General features: G+C 45.5%; 1 protein-coding gene across 3 annotated transcripts in view; it reads left to right on the top strand.

Annotated features, from left to right (window-relative positions):
- The window catches only part of LOC105469247 (cytohesin 1), a 106,049-nt gene that overhangs the window by 866 nt on the left and 85,536 nt on the right, over positions 1-19,647 (top strand). For 2 of the 3 annotated variants that reach the window (XM_011720067.3, XM_011720064.3), the window contains exon 1: positions 5,434-6,215. The exons of the other annotated variant lie outside the window; for it this stretch is intronic. The gene's annotated coding sequence lies outside the window, so the exon portion shown is untranslated. Of the gene's footprint in view, positions 1-5,433; positions 6,216-19,647 lie in introns of those variants that run through there. 3 annotated transcript variants of the gene reach the window in all.

Here is a 19,647-nt window from a genome sequence, read left to right as displayed (position 1 = left end):
TTGACAAGCGGAGCCGCTGTCCCGCTCCCCTCGCTCCCGCGCACTGAGGCTGCTGGCCCCAGCCAGGGGTGCCTCCCTCCAAGAGTTTGAAATTGTAGGGGTTGCAAAAGGTTGTTTGACATGCTGTAGTTAATTAATGTTAAGTTTGTTCATAAGGAATTAAAAGAAAGAATGGGAAATAGAACAAGTGGTGAACTTTTGTGGTTTGCTAGCAAAGTACAAATAAAGCAGAACTGTGTGGCCAAATGGAACCCAATTCTAGTTTAATAACTAACGGAACATTTTTCTTTCTTTTTTTTAAGAGACAGGATCTCGCTCTGTCACCCAGGCTGGAGCATAGTAGCGTGATCGTAGCTCAAGTCAGCCTCCTGAGTGGCTGGAACCACACGCACGCCACCATGCCCAGCTAATATTTTATTTTTATTTTTATTTTATTTTATTTTAATTTTTGAGACAGAGTCCTACTCTGTTGCCCAGGCTGGAGTGCAGTGGCGCCATCTCGGCTCACTGCAACCTCTGCCTCCCAGGCAAGCTGAGCTATTCTCCTGCTTCAGGCTCCTGAGTAGCTGGGACTACAGGCGCGTGCCACCACGCCTGGCTAATTGTTGTGTTTTTAGTAGAGACTGGGTTTCGCCATGTTGGCCAGACTGGTCTTGAACTTCTGACCTCAGGTGATCCACCCGCCTCAGCCTTCCAAAGTGCTGGGATTACAGGCGTGAGCCACCGCGCCCAGCCCTAATTTTCTATTTTTTTAAAAGATGGGGTCTTGCCATGACCCAAGCTGGTCTTGAACTCCTAGGCCCAAGCAATCCTCCCACCTCTGCCTGCCACAGTGCTGGGATTACAGGCGTGAGCCACTATACCCGGCCCACTTGTTACCTTCTAAGTAAACAAGTAAAAGCAGCGTGTGCGGCTTTTTTGTTGTTGTTTGTTTTGTTTTGTTTTTGAGACAGGGTCTAGCTCTCTTGTGCAGGCTGGAGTGCAGGGGCGCTATCATAGCTCACTGCACGCTCTGCTTCCTGGCCTCAAGCAATCCTCTCACTTCCCTTCTCAGCCCCTCCAGCAACCTGGACTACACGCCCGGGCTACCACGCCCTGCTAATTATTTTTATTTTTTTTGTAGAGAGGGAGGTCTCCCTATGTTGCCTAGGCTGGTGTCAACTCCAGTTCCTATCTTGGCCTCCTAAAGTGTTAGGATTACAGGCATGAGCCACTGCTCCCAGCCTCCTTTTGTGATTAAAAGAAAAATCACCCACTGGCTGGCCCCAAAAGATTGTTCAGCCCCTCCAGATTTCACTCCTGCCCACTGCTGAGAAGCCGGCAGCAGTTTTGCCTGCTGCTCTTTTCTCTGCCTCCTCTTGCCATTTAATTTCCCTCAGATCCCAGTGTCCTGCCTACCAGGCGTTCGTGGCCTCTCTTGTGTTCTTGCCTGCTGCAGTGGGCAGGAAGCTCTTGGTCTGGTTGCTTTTCATACAGTGAGTGCTTTGCCACCAGCCATGACATTTTGCTCTTGTACTTGAAAGAGGTGAATGGAAGCAGGGGGTGTTAGTTTCCTAAACCTGTTATATTACCACAAGCCTGGTGGCTCAAAACAACATACATTTGTTTCAGGGTTCTGCAGGTCAGAAGTCCAAAATAGGTCTCACTGTGCTAAAACCAAGGTGTCGACCAGGCTGGTTCTTTCTGGAGGCTCAGGGGAGAACCCGTTTCCTTACCTTTTCCAGCTTCTAGAGGCCACCTGTGTTCCATGGTTCATAGTACCCCTTTCCATCTTCAAAGCCAGCAGGTAGCATCTTCTCATTTCTCTCGACCTCCTACCTCCGTCTTATTAAGATCCTTGTGATTGCAGTGGACCCACCTGGATAATCAAGGATAAGGATTAGCAACCTTAATTCCATCTGTTACCTTAATTCCCCTTCTGCCAAGTGATGTAACCTATTCACAAGTTCTGGGGATTAGGACCTGGACATCTTTAGGGGCTAGTATTCTGTCTGCCACACACCAAGATGAGAAAGTTTATAAGTTTATTCTTCTCCTTTCTTTTTTTTTGAGACGGAGTTTCATTCTTGTTGCCCAGGCTGGAGTGCAATGGCGCAGTCTCGGCTCACTGCAGCCTCTGCCTCCCAGGTTCAAGCGATTCTCCTGCCTCAGCCTCCTGAGTACCTGGGATTACAGGCATGTGCCACCACGCCCGGCTAATGTTGTATTTTTAGTAGAGACAGGGTTTCTCCATGTTGGTCAGGCTGGTCGCAAACTCCTGACCTCAGGTGATCCCCCTGCCTAGGCCTCCCAAAGTGCTGGGATTACAGGCATGAGCCACTACGCCCGGCCTATTCCCCTTTCTAGTTTTAAATATCATCCTTTTATTTTGGAGGAACTAAAAAGATTGAATTAAAGGAGATTCCCCATCCATAGGGTCACCACACAAAAAGTACCTGATGGTGTAAGATGATCATATGAAGAATAAGACTCCCGAGTTCTTTAAGGTTTGTGTTAGTCTCCAGAATTGTCCATTTCCCTCATGGGTTTCACAAAGAATTTACCGTGACCAAATCCCACATTGTAAAAGGAAATGTGTGTGATGGATTTATAAAGCATATAGCATGACGTGTTCAGACGTCACCTCAGAACTTCCATTGTTTTCTTCTAAACAAACTTTTTATTTTTATTTTTTAAAATAGATGCAGAGTCTCACTATGTTGCGCAGGCTGTTCTAAAACCATCCTCCCGCCTCGGCCTCTGAAAGTGTTGGGATTATAGGCATGAACCACTGTGCCAAGCCTAATTAAACTTATTTTTCTTTTTCTTTCTTTTATTTTTTTGAGATGGAGTCTCACTCTGTTGCCCAGGCTGGAGTGCAGTGATGCAATCTTGGTTCACTGCAACCTCTGCCTCCTGGGTTCAAGTGATTCTCCTCCTCAGCCTCCCAAGTAGCTGGGATTACAGGCACCTGCCACCACACCTGGCTGATTTTTGTGTTTTTAGTAGAAACGGGGTTTCACCATGTTGGCCAGGCTGGTCTTAAACTCCTGACCTCAAGTGATCCGACTGCCTTGGCCTCCCAAAGTGCTGGGATTATAGGTGTGAGCCACCACTCCCGGCCCTAAATAAACTTTTTAAACCTTAATTTTTTTTTCTTTTCTTTTTTTTTTTTTTTTTTGAGACAATCTTGCTCTGTCACCCAGGCTGGAGTGCAGTGGCACAATCTCAGCTCACTGCAGCTTCCACCTCCTGGGTTCAAGCAGTTCTCCTTTCTCAGCTTCCTGAGTAAGGGGCACTACAGGCACATGCTATCACATCTGGCTAATTTTTGTATTTTTAGTAAAGATGGGGTTTCCCCATGTTGGCCAGGCCGGTCTTGAACTCCTGACCTCAATTGATCCGCCTGCTTCAACCTTTCAAAGTGCTGGGATTACAGGTGTGAGCCACCACACCCAGCCTAAACCTTAATATTTGGTTTTCAGAATAGTGAGAAACATTTCTTATAGTGTTAACTTTGTGTGCTGTTTCAACAGTACTTCCTCTGCTTTTGCCCCTGTCCCTGCCGTGTAAGTTGGTAATGTTTTGTGAATCAGCCTAGGACAGGTACCATTGTTTTTAGAAATCTTTTTCTTTTTTTTTTTTTTTTTGTATTTTTAGTAGAGATGGGGTTTCACTGTGTTAGCCACGATGGTCTCGATCTTCTGACCTCGAGATCTGCCTGCCTCAGCCTTCCAAAGTGCTGGGATTACAGGTGTGAGTCACTGCACCCGGCCTTAGAATTCTTTCTTGAGGGAAATGCATTGTAATTTCCTAGCTACCTTTTAGTATTAAAGAACTTTTGGAACACAGCTCATTGATAATATGCTGTAGAAAGAGAGCCTTAGAGTTTCTCTGTTCAATTAAAGACAATTTCAAAAACCAACAAAAAGGCTTTCTCAACTCCAATACTCTTTTGTATTCACTAGATAGGGACAGTTTGGTTCAGACTACACCTATGTGGGATATGTTTTTACTGGTTCATTTATTTATTTTTGAGACAGAGTTTCACTCTTGTTGCCCAGGCTGGAGTGCAATGGTGCGATCTTGGCTCACCGCAACCTCCGCCTCCCGGGTTCAAGCAATTCTCCTGCTTCAGCCTCTCAAGTAGCTGGGATTACAGGCATGCGCCACCACACCCCGTTAATTGTGTGTTTTTAGTAGGGACAGGGTTTCTCCATGTTGGTCAGGCTGGTCTTGAACTCCCGACCTCAGGTGATTCGCCTGCCTAGGCCTCCCAAAGTGCTGGGATTACAGGCAAGAGCCACCGCACCCGGCCTACTGGTTTCTTTTAAAAAAAAAAACAGTTTATGGCCCTGTGGAGTCCCACCAGACAAACCATTAACTTACAGGAAATACTGTGGTGCTCAGGAAAAAGAAAAAAAATTGTAAAAATTAAATTTTGCATACATTCTCTTTATAACATGCATACTGTGTGTCCTTTTTTTTTTTTTTTTTTTTTTTTTTTTTTTTAAGGGAGAGTCTCGCTCTGTTGTCCAGGCTGGAGTCCAGTGGCACGATCTTGACTCACTGCAACCTCTGCCTCCTGGGTTCAAACGATTCTCGTGCCTTAGCCTCCTGAATAGCTGGGACTACAGGCGTGTGCCACCATGCTTGGCTAATTTTTTTGTATTTTTAGTAGAGGTGGGGTTTCACCGTGTTGGCCAGGCTGTTCTCGAACTCCTCGCCTCAAGTGATCTGCCCACCTCAGCCTCCCAAAGTGCCAGGATTACAGGTGTGAGCCACTGCGCCTGGCTTGTATGTGCTGTTACCGGTATATATTTCTGTGTAATAATGTTCAGGGTTGTAAACAGAAAGCCACATATAATGCACTTTAAGGGGGTATTTGAGGGATTTTCCAGAGAGTGTGTTCATCCTGCTGCTCTGTAATGGTCATCATTTTGGGGCTAATGACTGCAGTTGCCGTGATTCATTTATGAACTTCCTTTTTAAGCATAATTTCTTTTTTTGTTGTTGTTGAGACAGAGTCTTACTCTGTTGCCCAGGCTGGAGTGCAGTGGCATGATCTCAGCTCACTGCAACTTCTGCCTCCTGGGTTCATGTGATTCTCCTGTCTCAGCTTCCCAAGTGGCTGGGATTACAGGCGTGTGCCACCACACCCGGCTAATTTTTGTATTTTTAGTAGAGACAGGGCCTACATGTTGGCCAGGCTGGTCTGAAACTGCTGACCTCAGATGATCTGCCCACCTCAGCCTCCCAAAGTGCTGGGATTACAGGCATGAGCCACTGCGCCCAGCCTTTAAGCATAATTTCTATATAAACATTTAAAATGAAAGTTGCCGGAGTCTAGCATGTTCATTATAGCAAATGCATGTCTTATTTTTGTTCCTTTCAAGAAGTTAGCTTCAGTTAGGGAAGTTGTCAACAAAGAATTTACAAATAATTTTTAGGTGAGTTTTCAAATGAAAAGGAAGAGAGGTCTGCAAATGTCCTTTACTTATTCAGCTTCTGAAATACCTTACTTTTTATTTGCCTTTGATGTAATTTTTATATTGAGTTCCCAGATTGATCATCTAAAGCAGGAAAGGTGGAACTAATTCATTATCTAAAGCAAGAAAGATAGAACTAATTTTAAGTTAAAATATCAGTGTTTTCAGCAAGAGTTAAAAACAGTAGGTTTCACTTTCTGTGTAGAGGAAGAGTGGTGGGGTAAGACATTCAAGAAAATTGTTCATTCGCATATTTCAGGAAGCATTGAGGTGCAATTGCATAAAAACATATCTACTGTCTCTGGCTTTGGCCTTTGAGGGAAGGATATGAGGGAATACTCAGGGCAGGGGTAAAAAGAAAAAAGACCCCTAGCACCCGAGGCTTTCAAGATCACTTTTAATCAGTAACTTCTGTCCATCTCTCCCCTTCCCCTACCCTCATCGTTCCCCTCAAGCCTCATGGGCCACTGGAGGCTGTCAGGGTGTTCAGCCTGGTTTCTGTGCCTGGTTAGGTGTGGTAGGTGTGGTGTCATAATGCACAGGGGGACCTCAGGAGGACTAACCCTGTGGTCTGTGGATGGTGTGATGCCTCGGGAGCTGGGGTCACTGCAGGGGTGGGTGCCTAGTGGCACAGAGGGAAAAGCAGGAGCAAGTCGAGGGCCGTTACGCCAGCCACAGATGGCCGGCTGTCTGAGGGAGCAGTGCCTCATGGCAGTTCTAACCCGATTTCCCATACCGAATGCTCTGGTAGGTACTTCGGGGGTTTGATAAGAAAAGAGAGTAGTTTCTTCTGTGTTTTAATGGAAAGGAGTTTTATCACAGGCGTACTCTTGAGTGTTTACCATGGGAAATTTGGGAACATTTCACATGTATGTATTACAGTTTGTGACCAAAGACTGGATAAAAGGAGGATTTGTGTTGGAATTATAGGAAGAGCTATCATACTGTACCATGGAGACCTGTGTGTGGGTGGTGAAAAGATTCAACAAGAAAAATAAAGTCTGGGCAGTGGCATGTCTGGGTGCTGCTGTGGGCTGGGGAGAGGAGCCTGTTGCATTTAAGAAAGATTTGCCTTTTCATCACCATGTCTCCAGAACGGGCATGGTGCCTGGGATGCTACAGAGGCACTCAGCAACTGTGGAGGGAATAATGGATTGAACCAAGTTCCATCTCGTAAAAAGTTAATATGTGGTGAGTTTGAGTTTTTTCCTCAACTCTCCATTTCAAACAGAAACCAGAACACTTCTATACATGTTTGATCCCATGCAGAACCCATTTTCTTTGTTTTTGTGTGATATGGATGACTTCCGTTGTTCTCAATCTTAGTTACTAACTTACTGATGTGCCTTTATTGAAAAGAACACAATTATTTGCAGTGAACACTTTCTTAGAAAATCTGAAACATAAGGTTGCCATAATTATACACACTTTGTGGTCTTTAAGATATATTCTCAGGGTGACATGAACATGTCAGAGAGTATAAACATTTTTGGAATTCTTGATGTCTGGTACCAACTTTTTCCAAAAGGGCTGTACCAGTTTACTCTGTTCTTAGCAATGTATCAGTACACGCACTTGGAACAGTGCAAATGTGCCCCCAGTGAGGATCAACAGGTTTCAAGGGTTTTTTTTTTTTTAAAAACAAACAAACTGAATTTGGTAGTTACAAATGGTGACTCATTAAATCTACTGATTACTAGCTAGATTGAAATTTTTTTTTTGCATATTTGTGTATTATGAACTGGCTATGTCATAAGGAATGATGATTTATTTACTTAACTGAGGTTAACTCTTTTCTATCAAATAAGGTGATTTACAGGTTTTTGTCATTCTGATGTTTTAAGCATGGGGAAAATGTATATCAGTTTTGACTGGGGTCTAGTTTAGATTTTGGCTAACTCCAACAGTCGTTTACCTTTCTTTTAATTTTTCTTTTAAAGATGGACGATCTCTCAACCCATATATTGTCTTCTGGCCAACTACAAAATGTTTCCTTACGAGGAGAAATTGTGAATTAAATAGATATTTTTAAAATTTAATTTTCTTTTTTTTTCTTTTTTTGAGATGGAGTCTTGCTCTGTTGCCCAGGCTGGAGTGCAGTGGCACAATCTCGGCTCACTGCAAGCTCCACCTCCTGGGTTCAAGCAATTCTTGTGCTTCAGCCTCTTGAGTAGCTGGAATTACCCGTGCCCTGCTGATTTTTTTATTTTTAGTAAGAGATGTGGTTTCACCATGTTGGTAAGGCTGGCCTCGAACTCCTAACCTCAGGTGATCTGCCTGCCTCCGCCTCCCAAAGTGCTGGGATTACAGGTGTGAGCCACTGCTCCTGGCCGATAGATTTTTTTTTTTTTTGAAACTATAATTTTTCTTTTAATTAAATAGAGCAGGGTCTCACTATGTTCCAGGCTGGTCTTGAACTCCTAGCCTCAAGTGATTCTCCTGCCTTGGCTTCCTAAAGTGCTAGGATTACAGGCATGAGCCACCATACCTTGCTGTGAATTAAATAGATGTTATTGGTCTGGGTTTTAATGATAAACCATTCAGTTTCGGGCTGGGCATGGTGGCTCATGCTTGTAATCCCAGCACTTTGGGAGGTCGAGGTGGGCAGATCGCTTAAGCTCAGGAGTTCAAGAGCAGCTTGGGCAACATGGTGAAACCCCATCTCTACTAAAATACAAAACAAAACAAAAAATTAGCCGGGCATGGTGGTGCTCGCCTGTAATCCCAGCTACTCAGGAGGCTGAGTCACTAGAATCACTTGAACCTGGGAGGCAGAGGTTGCAGTGAGCTGAGATCATGCCACTGCACTCCTGCCTGGGCAACAGAGTGAGACTATGTCTCAAAAACAAAACAGGCCAGATGCAGTGGCTCACACCTGTAATCCCAGCACTTTGGGAGGCCGAGGCGGGCGGATTACGAGGTCAAGAGATCGAGACCATCCTGGCCAACATGGTGAAACCCTGTCTCTAATAAAAGTACAAAAATCAGCTGGGCGTGGTGGTACGTGCCTGTAGTCCCAGCTACTCGGGAGGCTGAGGCAGGAGAATCGCTTGAACCTGGGAGGCGGAGGTCGTAGTGAGCCGAGATCACGCCACTGCACTCCAGCCTGGCGACAGAGTGAGACTCCATCTCAAAAAACAAAAATGAAACAAAACAAAACAGTTCAGTTTCTGGAATCTTACGGATCATACCTACTCCTTTCTAAATATTCTGTGGGTTAATCAAAAGAGATTTCGTCAAACAGATTTTTTTCTTCTATATTTCTTGCATTGACAATCAGTTAGGACACTTACTCTATAGTAAGAATTAGGAGATTGCCTTCTTATTTCAAGTATGGGGGCACACATCGTAGGTCATTTGGAGCAGGAGGGATGAAACATCCCTCTGCGTTTTGTGCTGGATGGTTGGGAGACTTCAGCTTGAGAGCTGTGTAGCCGGTTGAGTCTGCTTTCCTGTTATTGTTCCACCCCTTTCCTGCTCTCTTCTCCAAGATGAAAGTCTTCAGAGTGGGCTTCTAAAGAAAAGTAATTTGCCTGAACCTGTTCATTTGCTCCATTGCCACACTACTTCTTGATTGTCTCTAAGTATTGTTGCAATTTAGTTTCAGTTGCAATAATAGAGGCATGGAGGAGGTGGAAAATTATTTAGAAATGATCAAGAAGTGAATCCCACATCCTCTGAAACTGCTGCTAATGTTGTTTTGCTTCTCTGTTTGCATTAACTTCAGAAAAACACAAAAGCAGTGAAGGGTATGTAGGGGATTTCTATGACTGGTCGTTATCCGGGATAGCGTGACATTGTATATTTCTGCTTTTATGGTAATGAGATGGTTATTAGCTGCTTTCTTTAGTGACTGAATTTTATAACAAGGGCCAGGATAATACCTTCCTTATCCAAGTCTTTTTATATTTTCCACCTTTTCTTTTTTTTTTTTTTTTTTTTTTTTTTGAGACGGAGTCTCGCTATGTTGCCCAGGGTGGAGTGCAGTGGCCGGATCTCAGCTCACTGCAAGCTCCGCCTCCCGGGTTTTTACGCCATTCTCCTGCCTCAGCCTCCCGAGTAGCCAGGACTACAGGTGCCCACCACCTCGCCCGGCTAGTTTTTTGTATTTTTTAGTAGAGACGGGGTTTCACCGTGTTAGCCAGGATGGTCTCGAACTCCTGACCTCGTGATCCGCCCGTCTCGGCCTCCCAAAGTGCTGGGATTACAGGCTTGAGCCACCGGCGCCCGGCCGCACCTTTTCTTTTCTTTTTTTTTTTTTTTTGAGATGGAGTCTTGTTCTGTCGCCAGGCTGGAGTGCAGTGGCGCAATCTCGGCTTACTGCAACCTCCAACTCCCTGGTTCAAGCCATTCTCCTGCCTCAGTCTCCCGAGTAGCTGGGACTACAGGCGCATGCCACCACGCCCAGCTAATTTTTGTATGATTAGTAGGGACAGGGTTTCACCATGTTGGCCGGGATGGTGTCTTATCTCCTGACCTCATGATCTGCCTGCCTTGGCCTCCCAAAGTGCTAGGATTACAGGTGTGAGCCACTGTACCCAGCCATTTTTTTTCTTTGAGACGGTCTTGCTCTGTCATCCCGGTTGGAGGGCAGTGGTGTGATCTCGGCTCACTGCAACCTCTGCCTCCTGGGTTCAGGCATTTCTCATGCTTCATCCACCTGAGTAGCTGGGATTACAGGCATGCGCCACTGCACCTGGCTAATTTTTGTATTTTTATTTTATTTTATTTTTCAGACGGGGCCTTGCTCTGTTGCCCAGGCTGGAGTGCAGTGTCGTGATCTTTGCTAACTGTAACCTGCCTCCCGGGTTCAGGCAGTTCACCTGCCTCAGCCTCCTGAGTAGCTGGGATTATAGGTGGACACCACTACGCCTGGCTAATTTATGTATTTTTAGTAGAGATGGGATTTTGCCATGTTGGGCAGGCTGGTCTCAAACTCCTGGCCTCATGTGATCTGCCCACCTTGGCCTCCCAAAGTGCTGGGATTACTGATGTGAGCTACTGCACCTGGCCAGTTTTTGTATTTTTAGGAGACTCAGTGTTTCACCATGTTGGCCATGCTGGTCTTGAACCTCTGAGCTCAAACAATCTGCCTGCCTTGGCCTCCCAAAGTGCTGGGATTACAGGTGTGAGCTCCTGCTCTTGGCCATTTTCTACCTTTTCTTGAGTCTTCAAGGCTTCTGTTTCAGAAGCATGCCCTTACCTGGCATTGTTAAATCTATGTTGTAATTAGTAGTGTTAGGTATGAATGATGGAATTGGCATAAGGCTATTAAAAAAGCCTATTTTCGGTCGGGCGCTGTGGCTCACACCTGTAATCCCAGGCCAAGGCAGGAGGATCATGAAGTCAAGAGATGGAGACCATCCAGCCAACATGGTGAAACCCCGTCTCTACTAAAAATATAAAAACTAGCCAGGCGTGGTAGCGCACGTCTGTAGTCTCAGCTACTTGGGAGGCTGAGCCAGGAGAGTCGCTTGAACCCGGGAAGTGGAGATTGCAGTGAGCCGAGGTCGCACCACTGCACTCCAGCCTGGGCAACAGTGAGACTCTGTCTCAAAAAAACAAAAACAAAACAAACACCTATTGTCTAGTAATGTCACAGATTTGTGGTTTTTTTTTCCTTTTTTTTTTTTTTTTTTTTTGAGATGGAGTTTCGCTCTTGTTGCCCAGGCTGGAGTGCAGTGGCACGATTTCAGCTCACTGCATCCTCCACATCCGGGGTTTAAGCAATTCTCCTGCCTCAGCCTCCCAAGCAGTTGGGACTATAGAAACCCACCACCATGCTTGGCTAATTTTTGTATTTTTCTTTTTTTTCTTTTTTTTTTTTTTTGAGACAAAGTCTTGCTCTGTCGCCAGGTTGGAGTGCAGTGATGCGATCTCGGCTCACTGCAACCTCTGACTCCCTGGCTCAAACGATTCTCCTGCCTCAGCCTCCCAAGTAACTGGGATTACAGGTACGTGCCACCACGCCCGGCTAAGTTTTGTATGTTTAGTACAGATGGGGTTTCACCATGTTGGCCAGGATGGTATCTATCTCCTGACCTTGTAATCCGCCCACCTCGGCCCCCCAAAGTGCTGGGATTACAGGCATGAGCCACCGCACCTGGCCAATTTTTGTATTTTTAGTAGAGACGGGGTTTCACCATGTTGGCCACGCTGGTTTCGAACTCCTGACCTCGGGATCCACCTGCCTCGGCCTCCCAAAGTGTCGGAATTACAGGTGTGAGCCACCGCATCGGCTCACAGGTTTGTTTCTATGAGCAGTTTGTAATTGTTTATTCAATCAACAAGCATGAGTGATCATTTCATACTATGTAGTCCCTGTTGTCACCGATGCTTTGAGTCTAGAAGGAGGAGACAAATATGGCAGCAAGCTGTGAAGGAGCATGTTACGGTAGATGTGGCAGGTGTGTGCATGAAAAACGTAGGTAAACCAAGGAGAGCAGTGCCAGTTCTACTGGCGTTGGGATGACACTGGACTGGCCAGGGGAGTTTGTAGAGGAGCTGGCCCTTGGGCTGGATTGTGAAAGATGAGTTAGTGCCAAGTAGGAAAACATTGCAGAGAAATATGTATCAAGCAAAGAGAATGAGAGGACAGGAGGTGTGAAGCAGTTTGGCCACTTGGGGAGCTACAAGTGGTTCTTTGTGCCTGGAGAGCAGGCTCTGAGCAGAGGGAGGAGGCCAGAAGCAGGGTTCGAAGAAATGGGGGATAGTTATGGGGGGCTTCAGTATGTGTTGTTACCCGGGACTTATTCTCTGGGACATGGAGCTATGATAGGGTTTAAACCAGGAGTATTTTATGATGATTATTTTGCTTTTTGTTTTGAGACATAGTCTTGCTGTGTTGCCCAGGCTGGAGTTCACTGGCGTGATCTCAGCTCACTGCAACTTCCGCCTCCTGGGTTCAAGTGATTTTCATGCCTCAACCTCCTGAGTAGCTGGGATTACAGGCACATGCCACCACACCCGGCTAATTTTTGTATTTTTAGTAGAAACGGGGTTTTGCCATGTTGGCCAGGCTGGTCTTGATTCCTGGCCTCAAGTGATTTGACAACCTCCATCTCCCAAGGTGCTGGTGTGAGCCACTGTGCCTATCTTTTTTTTATTTTTATTTTCTATTTTTGCCAAGAGGGGAAGGGAGGGAGAAAGGAAGCAGGTGGAGGAAAGGAGAGGGAAAAGCAGAGCATTATATTGCATTTTAGAAAGATTCTTCTGACTTAGTGTGGCTCAGATTGGCAGTGGAGAGACCCTTAAGGAACTTATGGAGATAGGTGAGCCAGGTGATGAGGGCTTGAATTCAGGCTATGGGAGTAGGAGGTAGGAGACAATAAATACAGGACCGGTGAAGGACATGAAATTGATGGATTTGGTTGCCAGTGTTTGCGAGGGACAGCATTGAAAGGAGACAAGGGAGACAGAGCGACGAAAGTGAGTGCCAGGTTTCTGTCTGGATGACTGCTTGGAGAGTTTCCATACTCAGAACAGGCTTCGGTTTTGGGCGTATTCTGTCGAGTTTTGTGGTACTTTTACAGTGTCCACTTTGAGAGACCCATTTCAATAGCTGAATTTGGACCTGGAACTCCAGAGGTGATCAATGCATGAGTGGGAGTGGAACCCAGGGAGTGGGTGATGCTGCAGGCTGATTGAGAAGAGCAAGGATGTTGTCTTGGAATACCACCACTGAAGGGCTGGGTAGAGGAAGAGATCTGAAAGGGAGACTTTGAAGGCAGAAGTATATAACTCTTCGGGTAACTAGATGGTAAATGGAAAGTGAGAAAGGGCAGGAGCTGAAAGTTGATGCAGAGTGGAGAGCTTTTTGTTTTTACCTGGGGGATATTAAGACTATTTATAGACTCTTTTTTATACCTTTGGGCGATGATTCTGAGCGAGTCTTCAATGAAAGCATTCATATGTGCTGTGTTGTAAAGCTGCAGGATGATCGGTCTCACATTTCATTTTGTCTGTTCTGGCTTCTGTACACAGCAGCTGCAGACTATATGTGTTTTTGAAACCTGTTTAACTTAAGTTACTTTCTTTTGTGTTCTCTAATTCCCTGAAATATTATTTCCAACAGCCCTAATGATTGAAATTAAGAGAATTTGAATTTTAGCTCTATTCTGGCATTTTCAAGTGCTTCCTGCTCATTCCCCATGGATATTCCATCGTTGTCCGAGATTCAGCGTGTCCAAGGCTTGCTCCTGGCCCTTTTATTCTGGTGTTTCCTCTAGACCTCCCTGAGTTTTTGAACTTTTATCACCGTTTACTTGTCACTCCAATCATTCAGGCTTGAAAAAAACACTAGATCCTTTTCTGTTTCTTGCCATTTAAATTGTTTTCCGTCTATCCAACCATCCCTTTGTTCATCTATTCATCCATTTGTTCAGACCTTTTAAATTATTTGTGTCAGGGTATTTGCTTGATGCTCAGGCTGTGAAGAATTTTAAGATACAGGCCCTGCTTTCCAGAAGCTCACAGTGTAGGGCGGTTCACATGGAAATTTGCTATGGTGGAAATACCAACAAATGCTATGGGAGCCTGGGGCCTTTCAGCTTTCACTGTGTTCTGAGTGAGACGTACTTAAAAAAAATTGTTTTAAAAAATTTAGACATGGGGTCTTACTATGTTGACCAGGCCGGTATTGAATTCCTGGCCTTAAGCAGTCTTCCCATCTCGGACTCCCAAAGTGCTGGGATTACAGACAACCGGATTACAGACTACATTGACTTTTACTAATTTATTGAAGATGGAGACTTCTTCAACTTGGTCTCTAACTTTGACAAAGACTTCTACGATTTCTCTGTGTCCAGACTGCAGTGACAAAGCATGGAGGAAATTAAATTCTAAAAAGATTTTTAGAATTAGAATTGAAATATTTATTTTATGGGTTTATAACATCCCAAAAGAAGTAGGGATTACAACCTAGACTTTGGGGTCTACCCAGGCAGTTACCTCCTGGGATGAAATGAGATGGGAACATGCCAGAGTAGGTGTCACTGCTTTCACTATTCCCACACTAGGAGTTCACGGCTTGCTGCACATCAAGTTCATTGCTGAACATTTTTCGTAAGTTCTTCTTTAATCCTCACAGTTACCCTGTGGGTGGGAACAAATAATGTACTGATCTTATAGGTGAGGAAATGGAGACGTAGAGAGATTCTAAAGGGACATAGCTGATGAGTGGCTGAGCTGGCACCGCAAGCTGCATTTCTCAGACTCCATGCAAAGACCGTGCTTTGAATGGGCTTTTTCTATACTGGCTGCTCATTCGCACCCCCTCCTCATTTTTATGTCCTTGCACTTTTACATACCTTATATGCTATTTGTGTATTTTCTTTGTTTTTTTTTGTTTTTCTCAGACCTCTCAGAGATGAATTTATGTACTTTCTAAACTTTCTTTCTCCTGGGAGTGGGATACAGCGTTTTATATCTTGATATAGTTTGTAGAGAGTTTTGGTTAAGCCTGTGTTGCTGATTGTTACACACATTTACGTTGAAAGAGCCATTGTTAATCTTAGGGTGGAAATTTGAGGAGTTTGTAGGTTCATGCAGTAAAGGCAGTATTTTTTTCCCTAATCCTCCGGGTAGCATTCATTTTAGGGGCTGCTGTTTCCTCCCAGGGACTGTGGTAAACTGGGTTTGACGTTGTGGCGACAAGAATTACGCAGCCTGGCCTTTGATGATTCCCTGGAACCAGAACATGTTTTGTGGTTGGGCCACTAGAGTTTATGAGAAATCCAGGTAACCAGGTAAAGGTTAACAAATCTTACTGCGCTTGTCTCTCAGCCATTTCCAGGGGCCTTTTCATGGCTTCTCTTTGCCCTTCTGCCCTTTATGACTAAATAAAAAGGCTGCTGAAAGAACTCGTTTAACAGTGAGACAGGAGAACACTAGCAGAATGGCGTTTCTTCCAAGGAGTTACAGAGCATCTCCCAGAGTCTTCCTGCCCGAAGCCTTGACTTGGAAGCTTTGTCTCCTGCTAGAGGAGGGGCTGGCTTTTTTTTTTTTTTTTTTTTTCCTGTAGAGATGGGGTCTCACTATGTTGCCCAGGCTGGTCTCAAACTCCTGGGCTCCGACGATCCTCCCACCTCCCAAAGTGCTGGGATTACAGGTGTGAGCCACCGTCCACAGCCTAAGGCTGGTTTTTGACAGGGCCTCATTGGAACATGAGTACTGTGGTACGGTCACCAAGGATCTCAAGACAAGATCCTCTAGCTTTGCAGGTTCAAAAATAGACTTTGGGACTTGGATTTATGCCAGTTTATTCATGCTCTTGCAGGATTTTTAAAAAATCAACTTGTGATCATTTGCCTGCTCTCAGCTCAACTGTGGACTCTGGTTCTTGGGGAGCACATCCAGGGACCCCTGGAAACACTGTTGTCTTGTGCTGTGACACCTCTTGGTTTTTTGTCTTCTGAGGGACCATCATTCTTTAGTCAGGACAGCAACCTGACAATAGAGTCAGATACAGCTTTTGAGGGCTCGCCAGTTGTCTTGCTTGGCATTGAAACCCTCTTGGACTTCTGAATAGCCCACTTCATGCTTATCTCCTCTAGAATGAGGATTACTTTTTTTTTTTTACTTTATCTCCTCCAGAATGGCATTACTTTTTTTTTTTTTTTTTTTGGAGATGGAGTCTCACTCTGTCACCCAGGCTGGAATGCAGTGGTACGATCTCAGCTCACTGCAACCTCCGCCTCCTAGGTTTAAGCGATTCTCCTGCCACAGCCTCCCAAGTAGCTGGGATTACAGGCATGTGCCACCATTCCTGGCTAATTTTGTATTTTTAGTAGAGACAGGGTTTCACCACATTGGGCAGGCTGGTCTCGAACCCCTGACCTTAGGTGATCCACCCGCCTTTTCCTCCCAAAGTGCTAGGATTATAGGCGTGAGCCACCGTGCCTGGCCAAAGTCTTTTTTTGAAGTTAAAAACATCCAGAAAGCAGCCAGATGGACATTTCCATTGTATTAGTTTCCTGTTGCTGCCATGACAAATTATCACAAATTTAGTGGCTTAAGACAATATACATTATTATCTTATAGTTTGGAGGCCAGAAGTCTGGAATGGGTCTCACTGGGCTAAAATCGTGTTTCAGCAGGGTTATGTTTCTTTCTGGAGGCTCTAGGGAAAGATCTGCCTCCTTACCTTTCCAGCTTCTAGAGGCTGCCCACGCTCCTTGGCTCTTAGCTCCTTCCTGCATCTTCAAAGCCAGCAGTGGCTGGTTGAGTCTCCCCTTTCATCACTCTGACACTGACTGTCCTGCCTCCCTCTTCCATTTGGAAGAATCCATGTGCTCACCTGAATGATCTAGGATAATCTCCCTCTTCTAAGTTGGCTGATTAGGAAATTTAATTCAATCTGCAAACTTAATCCCCCTTTGCCATGGAATTTAACATAGTCACAGGTTCCAGTGATTAGGACATGTGTATCTTTGGGACCATTATTGTGTTGACTACATCTACCTTAGTGCCTTTGCCCATGAAATGTTTCTTGTGAGGATGGGCAGTTTAATCCTTCCTGCATATAATTTTCTTCTTATGGAAGTGTGCCTCATGGGTATTATTGCAGTAATTTGTAGTACTTTGTGGACTTTGTCTGACTTTTTGAAGCATTTCTAGTTTTAAAAGAGTGCTCCTAATTGAAAGGTAGGGGAAGGCATGTGCCAAAAAGCCGCCCCTTCCACTCTATATTCTGCTGATCAGCAACACTATTTGTCATCAAATTACTGGAACAGAGACTATCTTGAGTCAGAAGGTTATGTTGTTGCTCTCTGTTCTTAAGAATGTTTTGTACTCTGAGAGTAAAGATAATTTTTCCTGTTGTCAGGTAATGGAAATGTCCCTGAACGATGAACCTTGATAGGAAAAAAAAGTTTATTATTCTAGAAGAAGATGTTGGCACAACAGTATTTGGTAATTATTTTCCCAGAAATCTGCTGTTTTCCCCCATGTCAGTCACATGATGGACATCTCATTGTGTGGAGGAAGCAGGCCAGATGCTATTACTCTTTCACACGTTTATGTTAAAGGCTCATTTGATTTAATTTCCACTCGGAATAGATGTTAAGGATACAAAACCAGGCCGGGCGCGGTGGCTCAAGCCTGTAATCCCAGCACTTTGGGAGGCCGAGGCGGGCGGATCACAAGGTCAGGTGATCGAGACCACAGTGAAACCCCGTCTCTACTAAAAATACAAAAAATTAGCCGGGCGCGGTGGCGGGCGCCTGTAGTCCCAGCTACTCAGGAGGCTGAGGCAGGAGAATGGCGGGAACTCGGGAGGCGGAGCTTGCAGTGAGCCGAGATCACGCCACTGCACTCCAGCCTGGGCAACAGCGTGAGACTCCGTCTCAAAAAAAAAAAAAAAAAAAAAAGGATACAAAACCAAATGTCTAGCTGACTACTACTGTTCTTTCCTTTTCCAGCTCTTGCTTTAGACTCCTGTTTTCTCAAACGTATAAATGTGTGTGTATAACATTCTTTTTTTTTTTTTTTTTTTTGAGACGGAGTCTCGCTGTGTCTCCCAGGCTGGAGTGCAGTGGCGCGAGCTCGGCTCACTGCAAGCTCCGCCTCCCGGGTTCACGCCATTCTCCCGCCTCAGCCTCCGAGTAGCTGGGACTACAGGCGCCCGCCACCACGCCTGGCTAATTTTTTGTATTTTTAGTAGAGACGGGGTTTCACCGTGTTAGCCAGGATGGTCTTGATCTCCTGACCTCGTGATCCGCCCGTCTCGGCCTCCCAAAGTGCTGGGATTACAAGCTTGAGCCACCGCGCCCGGCCATAACATTCTAATAAGAGGAATTTAAGCTTTACAAAGTTCTTTAAAGTAACACTTTTTTTTTTTTTTTTTTTTTTTTTGAGACGGAGTCTCGCTGTGTCCCCGAGGCTGGAGTGCAGTGGCGATCTCGGCTCACTGCAAGCTCCTCTTCCTAGGTTCACGCCATTTTCCTGCCTCAGCCTCCCGAGTAGCTGGGACTACAGGCACCCGCTGCCATGCCCAGCTAATTTTTTTATTTTTAGTAGAGACAGGGTTTCACTGTGTTAGCCAGGATGGTCTCGATCTCCTGACCTCGTGATCCGCCTGCCTCGGCCTCCCAAAGTGCTGGGATTACAGGCGTGAGCCACCGCGCCCGGCCAAAATAACACTTTTAATAGTAGAAATTAATGGATGGAGAAAAGCATACAGTTAAAATCTTTTTTTTGAGACGGGGTCCCACTTTATCCCCGAGGCTGGAGTGCAGTGGCGTGATCATGGCTCACTGCAGCCTCAATCTCCTGGGCTTAAATGAGCCTCTTGATCCTTTCAACCGCGGCCTTCTGAACAGCTGGGATTGTGAGGGGTGTGACAGATATCTGAATTACCGCCCAGTCTGCAGCAACCTCAGTTCTTCCTCCTCAGAAGAAAGAATTAGACTGAGGGGCAGAAGGCAGAAAAAGAGACCTAGGCAAGTTTTAGCGCAGGAGTATAAGTTTATTAAAAAGCTTTAGAGCAGGAAAGAAAGGAAAGTACACTTGGAAGAGACCTAAGTAGGCAACTTAAAGGACATGCGCCCCATTCAACCTTGATCCTAGGATTTTTTTTTTTTTTTTGAGACGGAGTCTTGCTCTGTCGCCCAGGCTGGAGTGCAGTGGCGCGAGCTCGGCTCACTGCAAGCTCCGCCTCCCGGGTTCACGCCATTCTCCTGCCTCAGCCTCCTGAGTAGCTGGGACTACAGGCGCCCGCCACCTCGCCCGGCTAGTTTTTTTGTATTTTTTAGTAGAGACGGGGTTTCACTGTTTTAGCCAGGATGGTCTTGATCTCCTGACCTCGTGATCCGCCCGTCTCGGCCTCCCAAAGTGCTGGGATTACAGGTGTGAGCCACCGCGCCCGGCCGATCCTATGATTTTATGTGCTGGCCGTGGCCGGCGTCTTGAGCCGCTTTGCCTTCATGCTTCAGGGTGAGCGGCGCACCAGCGCGGCGCCTGTCTGAGACCGTCTTCCCTTTCCGGTGGAATGCCCCCAGAAGGTCATACTCCACCATTTTGTCTCTTAATGCGCATGCTCGAGCTCTCTCGTCCAATTCCTGAGATTTTATTGGAAGCTGATTACCAATTTCAAGTGTTAGTAATCTATTTGGGAAATTGCTTCTCCCTGGCGCCAGCTGTCAGTTATCACTTTAGTGTAACAACTGTGGACCATCAAGGA

This window comes from Macaca nemestrina, chromosome 17 (assembly GCF_043159975.1).
Source record: "Macaca nemestrina isolate mMacNem1 chromosome 17, mMacNem.hap1, whole genome shotgun sequence".
NCBI lineage: Eukaryota > Metazoa > Chordata > Mammalia > Primates > Cercopithecidae > Macaca > Macaca nemestrina.
The sequence above is the reverse complement of the archived record's forward strand: the minus strand, read 5'-3'. Positions and strand labels throughout refer to the sequence as shown.